The following is a 14466-nucleotide window of genomic DNA, read 5'->3' on the forward strand; positions in this document are numbered from 1 at the left end:
GCACTAAACATTCAACAGTCAACTGCAAACACTGTGTTTACTTAGAAATGATTGGAGATCTGTACAAATGTCACTTGAGCTTACGGTCATCATATATAGCTTAGAAAATAATTGACCACAATTCCAATTTATAATTCTCCCAGATAGTCTCAATTACATGGTGCTTAAATAGTTCACAGCTCCATATCTACTTGTGGCATATGGTGATATTTGAATTCAATAAAAATCTGGATAGAAAGCTAGTGCAATGGTGACCACGTAATCATGGCTAATTGTTGAAAATACCCATCCATAAGACGCAGGAGCATAAATTAGGCCATTCAGCCCATTAAATCTGCTCCGCCATTCAATCATGATTGATACGTTTTTCAACCCCATTCTCCTGCCTTCTCCCTGTAACCCTTGATCCGCTTAATAATCAAGAACCTATCCATCCCAGTCTTAAATGTACCCAATGACCTGGCCTCCACAGCCTACTGGGGCAGTGAATTCTATAGATTCACTACTCTCTGGCTGAAGAAATTTCTCCTTATCTCCGATCTAAAAGGTCTTCCCTTTACTCTAAGGCCGTGCCCTCAAGTCCTAGTCTCTCCTACCAACGGAAACATCCTCCCAAACTCCACTCTGTACAGGCCATTCTGTAAGTTTTAATTAGATCTCCCTTCATTCTTCTATACTCTATCGAGTATAGACCCCAGAGACCTCAAACGTGCCTCGTCTGTTAAGCTTTTCATTCCTGGGACCATTCTCGAGAGCCTCCTCTGAATCTGCTCCAGGGCCAGTGCATCCTTCCTGAGATTATGGGCCCCAAAACTGCACGCAATACTCCAGATGTGGCCTGACCACAGCCTTATAGAGCCTCGGAAGTATATCTCTGCTTTCTCCGGTTCACAAATGGAAAAGGAAATGGAAATCTGCACATTCTAACCTGGTCTAGCCTATACATGGCTCCAGACCCACAGCAATGCAGTTGACTGTTAGGGATGGGAAATGAATGCTGGTCTAGCCAGCACCACAAACATTCCTTGCTGAAACATTTAAAAAGTGTAGCAACGTCGCAGCTAGCAACGGCGTCAAAAAGGTCAAATTAAAAAGGAATACTCCTGTCAAAGAAATAAACTGTCCTACTTAAAGCATGCAGGCCAGATACTGGGCACCAGTGAAAAATAAGTAACATTCTCCCAAGCTTTGGCCTATACACAAGGCTGGCCCAGTTAAACAAACAGCTCCTTGATTAAACAAGGAACATGCAAAAAAAATATTAAAAGCTGTGGAAATTCAGAGTACTTCAGCCACATGTTTGGTCTGGTTAACCCCAAATGCCAAGTGACTGTCTAGACAACACTCTCCCATTTGAACTTGTGCCAGGAGGGTCTATCAAAAAGCTCACAGCTGCACTCTGCAGTTCTGATGCTGTACAAATAGCAATCACTGTCTCTTGATCCAGAATCAGAATTTTCAGGAAATCTGCAAGTACCAAAGGGCCTGGTGGCACATTGCAAAGAGGTACAGATAGGAAGAGGGAAAGTCAATCCCACCAGGATTTCTTGTAAAGCTCCTATCAAGGAGAAATTTTAATTTGAGCCATTCGTGGCAATATTTAAGAGGTTGAGTTCTCATTCCCTGCCTTGTTTTACACTGATGTCATCTTAGATAATGGTTCTGAAAGGGCTGATGTCGGACTACGCATTAAGTTCTACCCAATCTGATGATGCTAAAGAGACTAGGGTAGGGAAAGGCAGGAAATCTTAGAATCTCAAAAGAGAACAGACATGTTATTCTTGGACTCTTCTGTCTTTGTAACATTGTCTATCTTACTAATGTAATTTGTCTTTGATTGTTTCATGATACAAACTATGTCTTATTTAAGACAAACAACTTCTTCTCATTAGACGAATGACTCTCCTCTATTAATGTAAATAAGGTTAGAAAAGGTGAGGGTGGCACCTGTCTACCTAATGTCATGTTGGCACTAATTGGCATTGCATGCTGCTACAAATTAGTGCCAATGGTAATAATGTGAAGACTCAATCAGCAGAAATAGTGCAACACTTTCTATTGATGTCCCACTCAATGCTGTGGAAGCAGCAGCTGAATAGTTGTGTGCTTTACATTAGTAATCTTGGGGTCTAGAATGAATCTCCAGACACTCGAGTTCCACTCTCACTAGTGCATATGGGGAGTGCAGATCCAAGTAAATAAATTTGGAATAAATAGCAAGCATCAATATTAGCTAAGAATCTGCCAGGCTGTCATCAAAACCCATCTGGTTCACTGATATCCTTTTGGAAAGGAAGTCTGCCAACCTTACCTGATCCAACCTACATGTTACTCCGGACGCTCAATGTGATTGACTTTTAACTATGCTTTTACATGGCCTAGTAAGACATTCAGTTATATTCCAGAAAGTGATTCACCAACACCACCATCTCAAGGGCTGGGAGGGTTGAGCAATAAGTGCTAGCCTTGCTAGTGATATCTAAGTCCTGAGAAGATATTTTCCAATTAACCAGTTCAGAGATGTTATGAAAACTGAAAGAACGGCGGATGCTGTAAATCAAGAACAAAAACATAAGTTGCTGGAAAAGCTCAGCAGGTCTGGCAGTATCTGTGAAGAAAAAGTCAGAGTTAACGTTTCAGATCTTGTGACCCTTCCTTGGAGCACTGGGCCTGAAACATTAACTCTGTTTTTTTTTCCCACAGATGCTGCCAGACCTACTGAGCTTTTCCAGCAACTTACGTTATTGTTCCAAAGATGGTGAGACACATCCTCCGGACTAGAACCCAGGCCTCCTGGTCCAGAGGTAGCGGTACTACTACTGTGCCACAGGAGCCCTCCAAATTAAAAAGAAAAATCCTATCCCAAGGAAACAGGTTCACGTTAGTGCTCTGTGCTCATTACACACATTAAAAAGGAGGGAAGAGAGGTCACATTGGCAATGGTGGAAGCTGAATTGTGGAAAAAAGGGAGTCCAAGTAGCAACGCAAATAAACAAAATTCAAAGGGAGAAACTATGAAAAAAAATCAGTAGCAAAACAGAGGTAAAGCGTGCTTTTGAGATTCACACAGATGCTACCAGAGTCTGATCAGGAGAGGCTGAGAAGATTCCGGCTCTTTTTTCTGGAACAGCAGATTCCAAAGAGAATCAATAGAAGTCTTCAAAAGGTAGTCAGGGTTTTGATCGTGTGGATGTGACGAAACTACTTTTATATGATCTGTAGTGATGGAATCAAGAGAGAGGGTGCTGGAGACAACTCCTGCAGAAATAAAAATACAGATATATGTATTGGGTCTACCTCTGTCTGGTTGCCCTAAACAATACTGCTCAGGGCCCAGAAACTCACTACAAAATCAAAATCATTTAACTTACAGCTTGATCTACCCACACATTCTCTCAGGACTCTATTAGAGCTTCTGCTTCTTTCCAGTTTGTTCTTTGATGCACATGTGACACTGATATCACTGTAAGACACAGTCTGATGTTAGTCCCATTACTGTGCAATGTTAAATTTACAAAGGACTCTGATTAGACATTCTCCGCAGTTCCAGTCTCTGTACTTCAAATAGGATATTGAAACTCTAGAGAGGGGGCAGGAAGGCAAACTGGAAAAAAAAATTCAGTGGTAAAATATGATGAAACGTGCATTTGTGTTTCATACAGATGCTATCAGAATCCAAATCAGGAGAGACTGAGCAGGTTCTGACTCTTTTCCCTGGAAAGGCAGGGACAAAAGTCAAGAGTTTTGATAGGATGGATAGCATTGGGACAGCACAGTGGCGCAATGGTTAGCACTGGTGCCTTGCAGTGCCTGGGACCCAGGTGCAATTCCAGGCTTGAGTAATCGTGTGGAGTTTGCACGTTCTGCGTGGCTTTCCTCTGGGTGCTCTGGTTTCTTCCCACAGTCCAAAGAAAGGCAGGTTAAGTGGTTTGGCCATGCTAAATATGGGCTAATAGGATGCTCTTCAGAGAGTCGCTGCAGGCTCGACAGGCTGAATGGCCGTTTTACGTACTGTAGATAGTCTATGTGGAGAAACTGCATCTCTCTGATCTATTAGTAATAGAATAAAACAAGCAAGCAAGGAAGGGTTGGAGAACATGCTGAGGATGGACAACGCGTTCTGACACGCGAGTGGTTGTCGCACGTATTTTAGAGGAAGCAGGATGCACAGCCATCAGAGAAAGGGACAGAGATCACTCAGAAAACTAGAGTGAGAGCACAGAAATTCCACAGAAGTGTTTTTATTTAGGGTTTTTAAAGCAAATCTGCAGGACTCATGAACTATTTTGGCATACCATGAGGTCAAGGAAGTTGATTCTTAAATGCAAGGCTGTTCTTCCTTATTTCTTTCCCTACTTTTCCAAGAAAAGGAGATGAGCACTGGGCCTATTTTGTAGTTGTTAAAACACCCAAGGGGTGCTCTTTGGTGTGCTGTAGCCTGGGTCATGCCGACTATTTTGAATGCAGCTTCGTGTGCTTTCAGCAAAGTTTGCAGAGTTCTGATGGGGACAGTGTCTTATTGGTAATGCTACTGGATTGGTAATCCAGAGGCCAGAAACAATGCTTCTGGAATACACGTTCATTTCCCACCACAGCAGCTGGGGGAGGTTACGTTCAATAAATCAGTAAATTTGAAATAAAAAAGGTGCGGCTCATAAATGGTGATCATGAAACAGCCCAACTGTCACATAAATCCATCAGATTCACGAGTAGCCTTTGGGAAGGAAACGTGCCATCCTGATGTCATCTGTCCTACACGTGACTCCAGTTCCATGGCAACATGGTGGACTCTTAACTACCCTCTGAAAATGGCCCAAGCAAGACACACCATTCAAGAGCAATTAGGGATGGCCAACAAATGCCGTCAGTGATGCACACATCCCAATTACATGGAAAAGGGACTGAAATTAACCAAATATTTGACTACCTATAATGCTACCCCTGTTTTCCACCGATGCTGCCTAACCTGCTGAGTACTTCTATCATTTTCTCTTCATATTTCAGATTTTCAGTCCGGCCTCTGCACTGAAGATCTTTTGTTTCAAGAATGTTTATACCTTCAAGTCACTCCTTTACAGAAGCAGTGTGCCCTGGTACATTATTGAGCTGCTTCTATGTAATTACACCATTTCTAAATACAGCTGTCAGTTTACCCGAATGTTATAGTCATTAGAATATTAATCACATTTTGCAGCGCAGGAACAGTTTATTTTCATGATGAAAGTTTGACAAATACCCTTTCAGCAAAAGCCCTGGCCTAGCAATTAGAGACCAATGAGAACCTTGTGCTGACAGAGCAAGAGCTTGGTTTTGTCAATGACAGCCAGCACACACAGATTTGTGTATAGAAAAAACAAAATTTCACATCAGTACTCATTGCTTGTACTCTTTTTCTAAAACAAATGACTAAATCCACATGGATAATAGTAATTGCCCATGTGAACATGTCACGCATTCACTATGGGGTCCTATATCTTTACCGTCCACCTGCCAACCCCTTGACCTGAAATGCTCTTGGACTCCACCCAACTGACCTTTCTACTTTCTAACTAACAATATTTTGAGAAATGAACAGCAAACATGTAAAGAGTTAACAGTTTCTTATTATTTGTAAAGATGACCTTAAAATGCGACTGAATGGCACCTTTGATAACGTCAGCCTATTAACTCCCATTCACTAATTGTGCTTATTCTGAAAATTATTGTCCAGGTCAAATGTAGTTCAAGTACTGAAAGTGAGATTGAGCTAAACTGACCTGTGTTGATATTCATGTTCCATCTTTTATGATTTAACCCGAACAAAATATCCTTCTGCCCCTTTTCCACTTGTTTTTAATCCAGTTTTCCATTAAATATATCTGTGCTATTCACTCAATACTCCTTATAGTAGAAAGTTCTACATTCTAACCACTCACTGGGTGAATGCATTTCTCCCGAATTCCCCACAGGATTGATTAGTGACTCTACATATGGCTCCACATAATGATTTCACACACAGGTGAAAATATCTCTACTAAGTCTACCCTTTCATAGAGGCATAGAACGTAGGAGGAGTTCATTTGGCCCTCCGAATGTGATCATTGTCTAGGGGACATATTTTCAAGGTGATAGGAGAGGGATTTAAAAAAGACACGAGATGCAATTTTTTTTTAAAACGCAGAGGGTGGTTCGTGCGGAATGAACTGCCTGAGGATGTGATGGTTGTGGGTAATGTAAAAGGCATTTGGGTAAGTACATGGATAGGAAATGTTTGAGGGTTTATGGGCCACGAGCAGGCAGGCGGCACTAATATAGTCTGGGATTATGACTGACACGGACTGGTTGGACCAAAGGATCTGTTTCCGTGCCTTATGAGTCTATGACTGATCACGCAATTTCAATATCCCACTCCCCCGTTCTTGCCATTCCCCTTGATCCCTTTAGGCACAAGGCCATGTCCAGAAACAGCCTCAAACAGTCTTCTAAGGTACAGAATTCCACAGACCTTTCATGATCTTGAGGGGCTCCATTACAGCACGACTCAGTCCTCTTTTTGATGGGGTGAAGGGCACAGCCTGCTCAATCTTTCCTGGCAGGTATAATCTCTCAGTTCTGCTTTGATTCCAATGAATCCAATTTTGTGCCTCCAATCCCATTACCATTAAAACATGGTAAGCACAACTGCTCACTGTGTCTAAATGTGGTCTAACCAACGCACAACACAGGCTAGACATCACTTACCTGCTTTTCAATCGAGTCTACACTTTACATAGAACATTACAGCACAGTACAGGCCCTTCGGCCCTCGATGTTGTGCCGACCTGTTGTACCGATCTGAAGCCCATCTAACCTACCCTATTCCATGTACGTCCATATGCTTGTCCAATGACGACTTAAATATACTTAAAGTTGGCGAATCTACTACCGTTGCAGGCAAAGCGTTCCATACCCTTACTACTCTCGAGTAAAGAAACTACCTCTAACATCTGTCCTATATCTTTCACCCCTCAATTTAAAGCTATGCCCCCTCGTGCTCGCCATCGCCATCCTAGGAAAAGGCTCTCCCTATCCAACCCTCTGATTATTTTATATGTCTCAATTAAGTCACCTCTCAACCTTCTTCTCTCTAACGAAAACAGCCTCAAGTCTCTCAGCCTTTCCTCGTAAGACCTTGCGCTGATTGGGAGGGGTGGTTACCAGAGGAAATAGGTTTAGAGTAATTGGTGCAAACAAAATGTAGGCCCTGAGTGAGCTGGCAGAGTTGGGGGCAGAAAGAAGCTAAGAATTTTACGGTATTATGCAACGCGTTATGAACGACCTGAAAATACAAAGTGATGACAACGGATTCAACAGTAGCTTCCAAAAGGAAATGGGACAATCACTTGAAAATGAGAAACATGAACAGCTATCAGGAAACAAAAGATGGGGGCAGATGGACTACTAGTTAACTCTTTAAAGAAAGTACACTGACATGATTGTTTAAACAGAGTACTTCTGTGCTGTACAAGGGAGGGGATGATGTATTTATTTTACCTGTAATTTAAAGCATTACTTTCAGCAGTTGTATTTTTAAACGTGAAATGAAATCCTTTACCTTGATAGCTAAGGCAACTAATTGATACTCCAAAGATTAGCCATCATTTAAAAGAAGTGGCAAAGACACTCCGTAAGAATGGGCAGATTTGATTTGTAAGTCAGGCAGCAAAGAGTTACTTTGTTCTCTGGCAGGTAATTGGATGACTAGCCTAGTCAAGGACAACATGCACCTTGCTCAGAAATAAACTCCAGCGGTGAAAGTAAACCAACCACCACATGACCACAAGGTTACTTGTCGAATTGTTATCTCTGAGGCTGAAAGTTTGCGCCACACACTCGGGACAGCACTTCCTGCATTGTCTCAGAGTCAGCTGGTGGCAATTAAACAAGTGGTCATGAAGACTAACAACAAAGTTAAAGTTAACCTGTTTTTAAACAAATGTAAGTTTATGCAAAATAAAAACCGAAAGAACTGCAGATGCTGTAAATCAGGAACAAAAACAGAAGTTGCTGGAAGTTCTCAGGAAGGGTCGCCGGGTCCGAAACGTTAACTCCGATTTTTTTTTCTTCACAGACGCTGCCAGACCGGCTGAGTTTTTCCAGCAACTTCTGTTTTGGTAAGTTTATACAAGACTAACTTACCAATCATTCATCAATTGCTCTCTCTGCTAAAACAGATAGTTTTTGATGATTCGGGAAAATAAGGCAGACTTCAATTTGGATAAAGGTGAGGTACTACATTTCATTAAAACCATCGAAGGCAGGATTTATACAATAAAAAGTAAAGCCTTGGATAGTGTTGTAGAATAGAGAGAACTAGGGGTTGGGGTACATAATTCTTTGAACTCTACATCACATCTAGACAGACATTTAGCACGCTTGCATTCATCGCTCAGAAATAAACTCCAGCGGTGAAAGTAAACCAACCACCACATGACATTTAAGGACAAAATTCTCTCATGTTGGATTCATAATTATGACCTGAGGATTAAGAAAACTATTACCAACCCACTGAAGATTGTACAGCAACTCCCTGCGCAGAGCCTTAACATGCTGGGAGAAAAAATAACATTTAACAAGTAAGTAAACCCATTTACTTTGTTTATTTTCATTGCTGATTGATAATGATTTTTTAAAAGGTTAACTTGCATTCTGTCTGGTACGTTTAATTCCTCTGTAGGTTAGATTAGATTAGATTCCCTACAGTGCGGAGGTACAGATGTTTTGCTTTCAAAGCCTAGGATTCCCTTTGAGACTCAGTGGAATGGCTATAAGCCACAAAGTTTTGGTTCACTTTCCTTTTCCGGTTAATAGGTATCCACTGAGGCGACTGCCCAGAAGTTAGACAAAAGATCTCATCCTGCCAAGGAAGGGAAAGGCATCAGGGAAAGTTGGAAGTGAGCTAGTGGCTGCAGTACTGGCCAACATCACAATCCCATTGTTCCCGACTATTTCGAGTTACAAGTAACTCTTTGAATCAGAGTGAGAAAGAGAGGAGGACCTTCAGAACAAAATTCACCTCCAGAGTAGCTACAGGATCATTTCCTGAATCATTGTTTCTCCACATCACGTTGCCTGTTTGTAGCAGAGTCAACCAAGGCAGATGCTTTTATCAAATGCACTTGTAGGATGTGGGCATGGTTGGCTGGCTGGCCTCAGTTTATTACCCATCCCTCGTTGCCTTTAGAAGGTGGTAAGGAGCTATATCCTTGAACTACTGCAGTCCCACCACAATGCCTTTTAGGGAGGGAATTGCAGGATTTTGACCCAATGACACTAAAGGAACGGTGATACATTTCCAAGTCAGGACAGCGAATGGCTCGAAGGGGAACATGCAGGGGGTGGTGTTGCTGAATGAGCAATCCTAATTACAGGGCACCTTGCTGTGCAAGGCTGTCTGCTTCATTACTCATCCCAGAGTAGGTTTGCTGCCACCACTTTCTATCAAGGAGGAGTCTGGTGAGGACCTAGATAGTACGGCCTCTCATTACAAGAGAGATGACTGAAGGTGGTTTAAGCAGGGGGTCGCCACACCTCAGGTGAGACAGCATAGAACATAGAAAAGTACAGCACAGTACAGGCCCTTCAGCCCACAATATTGTGCCGTGGAATAATCCTAATCCAAAAATAAAATAATCTAACCTACATTCCCCTCAATTCACTGCTGTCCATGTGCATGTCCAGCAGTCGCTTAAATGTCACTAATGACTCTGCTTCCACGACTAACACTGGTAAACTATTCCATGCGCTCACAACTCTCTGGGTGAAAAACCTCCCTCTGACGTCTCCTCTTACACCTTCCTCCTAACACCTTAAAACTACAACCCCTCGTGGCAGTCAATCCTGCCCTGGGGAAAAGTCTCCGACAGCAGAGTTGAAAAGGCAGGACTTTCATGGAGGGGCACGGTTAGCTCAGTTGGCTGTAACATAGAGTGTCACTAACAGTTTGGGTTCAATTCCTGCACCAGCAGACATTACCATGAATGAACGACTCTACTTCTGAACATCTGCCCTTGCCTGGTGACTTCAGGTTAAACCACCAACAGTCATCTCTCTCCTAATAAGAGGGCAGTCCCATGACCCTCTGGGGCTCTGGCAACTTGGCAGCTTTACTCCGACACCTTCAGGATCCTAAGCCGTTCTCTTACTAAACAATGATATCATAGTGGGCAGTGCTCAAGGTATGCTTCATTATTAACCCTTTCAGATCCTCACACAACATGACTCAGTTCAGAAGCACAGTTAACTATGTTTCTCCCCACAGATGCTGCCTGACCCGCTAAGTGTTTCCATCTGTATTTTTATTCAAGATCTTCAGTGTTTTGCGTTCATTTCCATTCAGAAGGACCTGGAATTAACTACGGAATTCAGAATGTTTGCTGATTTTGACGCAACGTCTACCTTGAGCATATCAGAAGATCTTATTATTGACATAGCCCGAATATTGGGGCAGTAGGCAGGAATGTAGAGTCAGGGTTAATTTGAGGTCAGCACTGATCATATTGAATAGTGGACAGGCAGAAGGGCCGAGTGGCCTATTCTTGTTCCTCAGTGGTATATTACAGTCATGGTAAATGCGAATCACATTTCTGACTGACAAGAGAACAAGCTTTTGTTTTACAAAGCAGCCAGCAAAATATGCAGATAAAGCATTCAAAAGGGCTTGGAATTCAAGACTTCATGCAATAGCTTGTAGTTTGAGAGATAGTAGGAACTGCAGATTCTGGAAAATCTGAGATACCAAGGTGTCGAGCTGGATGAACACAGCAGGCCAAGCAGCAATAGAGGAGCACGAAAGCTGACGTTTCGGGCCTAGATCTTTCCTCAGAAATTCCTGAAGATGGGCCTAGCCCCAAAATGTCAGCTTTCCTGGTCCTCTGACGCTGCTTGGCCTGCTGTGTTCATCCAGCTCGACACCTTGTTATCTCAGCTTGTAGGTTGAATTTTTTTCTGTAGAAGCATATTGACAATGTAAACTCAGGACTGAGGTCTGTTTGCATAAACAGAGACTGGTAAATCCAGTTCAGAAATGAAATCTGCCAATGGAAGACTTTTTTGGGGGGAAAATGCTGTACTTGGGTCTTAAAGAGTTAATACTAACACAGGTAGCACTGTGATGATATCACAGGGATTTTCATTAAAGGAGGAACTTGAGGGAGACAGGCCTGACGTTAAAGCACTCCTAGCTGTCTCCGTAATCTTCGTCCAACCATAATAAGTTTCATATCATTTACTCAACAAGACCAGAATGGTGGATAAACTAATTTTAGAATTTAAATGCAAACTACATAAACACACAAGAGACAAGAATATACTGGCAGTAAAGCAGTAGGAAGTTCAAGTGGAGCATGAACAGGCCATTCGGCCCCTAAACATCCAAGTCAGTTTCTGTGCTGTACATACATTACTCTGACTTCAGCAGAGAAGGTGCTTATCCCTCTTTAAGAGAGTCCTGCCTTCACTTGGTGCCACATGCCAGGGAGAAAGGTTCTAGCTCATACACTGAGACAGAGTGCAAAGAAACTTTTCCGATGAAGGGTCTAGGCCCGAAACGTCAGCTTTTGTGGTCCTAAGATGCTGCTTGGCCTGCTGTGTTCATCCAGCTCCACGCTTTGTTATCTCGGATTCTGCAGCATCTGCAGTTCCCATTATCTCTGATACTATTTTCTAACCAACCTGTTTAGAGATATTGTGACACACCTCTGGAGCAGGTGAGACTTGAAATTGGGCCTTCCGGCCTACAGGACATTACTGCTGTGCTCCAAGAGCCCTTTCCTTTGGATATAAGCACTGTGAGTGAATTCACTACAAAGTGAAGGTTGAAGGACAGGGAACTCAAAGTGAATTGAGAAAGTGGTGGGCAGGCATTGGAAACAGTCCAAAAAAAGTTTCAACAGGAGGTGCTCTTTCCCAACTGGGCCAATGCTGGATCAGCATTCGGAGGGTTCCAGCTGAACAAGGAGCCAATTAGCCAATAAAAATATCCCACCCCTAGAAAACATAGAATAATAGGAACAAAAGCAAAATGTTGGTTGTAAATCCTTTCCTTCAACCAAACAATGATGTTTATGAACAGTTGAAAGGACATAAATCAGACAGCTGATGAGATAAGGTGCTTCCTATAACACTTGGACTCTAAATGTAGTGATGTGATGTCCAGATTACAGACACAAGTTGGGTGTGAACCTGTGACCTTCTGATGTAGAAAAGGGAAGAATGGCCTCACTGAGCCAGTATCCACTGGGACCAATCACAGCAGGCAATGCCAGCTGAAACTGTCACCCACCCTGTTATTTTAATCCAAATGCCCAGAAAAATTTGGTCAGAAATTTTACAACAGGCTTTATATACAGCCAGTCTGTTATGAAATGGGCACAAATGGAAGCAGCTGGCCAGAAGTTCCCCAGCTCACCACACAGACTTGGCGAAAGATGAAGGATCATTGCTGGAGAATCTACAGCACGAGATGTCATGGAATGGAGTCAGGAGCAGGAATTTCTGGCTGCTTTTTGTCTCTCCTGAGCCAAGGGAAATGGATGGTTGTGTGTGAGAGCAGGGTTAACTTTACAGGCTATCGCCGGAAAGGTCAGTCTGCAGGAACAGCAAGCAATCAGCAAAGCTAGGAGAATGGAATGCAAGAATAGGAAGGTTATGCTTCAATTATACAGGGCATTGGTGAGACCGCATCTGGAGTACCGTGTTCAGTACTGGTCACTGGTTACAGGATGTTAATATATCAGTAGCAGTTTTAAAAAAGGCTAACTAGATTAATACCTGGAATGAATGGATTGCCTTAACAGGAAAGGCTAGGCCTGCATCCTCTGGAATTAGAGGATGCTTCATTGAAACAGAGAAAATCCTGAGAGGACTTGATTGATTGATTTAGAAAGGATGTTGCCTCAAACTAGACATTTGAGAGGTGTTGCATTTTGGTGCAATAAATCAGGGCAGCATTTATACACATTATGGTAAGGTCCTGGGGAGTTTTGCCACACAATGAGACTGTAGGGTGCGGGTTCAGAGTTCCTTGCAAGTGGAGCCCGAGGTTGACAGGGTAGTGAAGGAAGTGTTTGCACTGATCAATAAAGACAAGCGTACATGGAGTCTAAGGGTAGAGAGGTCATTTTGCAACTGTACAGGACGTTGGTTAGACCACTTTTGGAATACTGTATGCAATTCTGATCTCCTAGTTAGAAGAAGGATGTTGTGAAACTGAAAGGGTTTAGAAAAGATTTACAAGGACGTTGCCAGGATTGGAGGGTTTGAGCTGAAAGAAGAGGCTGAATAGGCTGGGACTATTTTCCCTGGAGCGTCGGAAGCTGAGGGGTGACCGTACAGCAGTTTATAAAATCACGAGGGGCATGGATGGGGTGAATAGCCAAGGTCATTTCTCCAGGGTAGGGAATCAAAAACTACAGGGCATAAGTTTAAGATGAAAGGGGGATGATTTAAGAGGGACTCAAGGGGCAACATTTTCAAGCAGAGGATGGGACGAGCTGCCAGAGGAAGTGGCGGAGGCTGGTACAATTACAACATTTAAAAAGGCATCTGGATAGGCACATGAATAGGAAGGGTTTAAGAGGGATACGGGCCAAATGCTGGCAAATGGGACTAGATTAATTTAGGATTGTCCAGTCGGGATGGACGTGTTGGAGTAAGGGGTCTGTTTCCATGTTGTACATCTCAATGACAATGTGAGAGAATCTAGAACTGGAAGTCAGTTTAAAAATAAGGAAATTGACCATTTAAGAAGAGATGAAGAAACATTTTTTTTCCGTCACAGAGTTGAGAGCCTTTTGAAAAAGGGAATTCCAAAAGCAATGAATGCAGAATCTTTCCATGTTTTTAAGGCAGAGGTAGGTAGATTCTTGATTCACAAGGGGGTGAAAGATTAGCGGGGGTGGGGAGGGGATGCAGGAATGTAAAGTTCAGGCTAAAATTCGATCAGCTACGATCTTATTTAATGGCACAACAGACTCCAAGGGCAGAATGGCCTAATCTTGCTCAATGACAGGTTAGCAGACACTGAGGAAGCAAGGATTTAGCACAGGTGTCCAGACACAGAGGAAATTGAGTTTAGACAGGCTAAGTTTCACACCTATCACACAAACTGACACATCATTTAAGAAATGTTCATTTTCACTAAGGGAGTTACTCTGCCCCCACTAACACTCAGCAGGCATAACTTACACTCACGCGACACCTTTAAACAAGGTTGTTCCGAGTGTGGCGCAGCGTTCCAGACCTGTTGAACCCAACTCTCAAGTGACCCTGGTCCTGACATCAGCTTAAATCGGCAGCCACCCTTACCACGAAGGTCGTGAATTTAGGCTCCTGTGCGGAAAGCCAGGCTGACACTTGCAGGGCACTCTCTGCCTCACTTAATTGAGTTACAGGTCATCCCTCTGCTAGTCCTTCAGCTGTTGACACTTGACTCACCGTCTAACACTC

At 42.9% G+C, this 14466-nt stretch overlaps 1 protein-coding gene across 17 annotated transcripts in view; it reads right to left on the bottom strand.

Annotated features, from left to right (window-relative positions):
* The window catches only part of LOC125461688 (CREB3 regulatory factor-like), a 169935-nt gene that overhangs the window by 69711 nt on the left and 85758 nt on the right, over positions 1–14466 (bottom strand). For 2 of the 17 annotated variants that reach the window (XM_059652984.1, XM_048550703.2), the window contains one exon: positions 3078–3258. The exons of the other annotated variants lie outside the window; for them this stretch is intronic. The gene's annotated coding sequence lies outside the window, so the exon portion shown is untranslated. The remainder of the gene's footprint in view (positions 1–3077; positions 3259–14466) is intronic. 17 annotated transcript variants of the gene reach the window in all.

The sequence above is a fragment of the Stegostoma tigrinum genome, chromosome 20 (assembly GCF_030684315.1).
Source record: "Stegostoma tigrinum isolate sSteTig4 chromosome 20, sSteTig4.hap1, whole genome shotgun sequence".
In the NCBI taxonomy this organism is placed as follows: domain Eukaryota; kingdom Metazoa; phylum Chordata; class Chondrichthyes; order Orectolobiformes; family Stegostomatidae; genus Stegostoma; species Stegostoma tigrinum.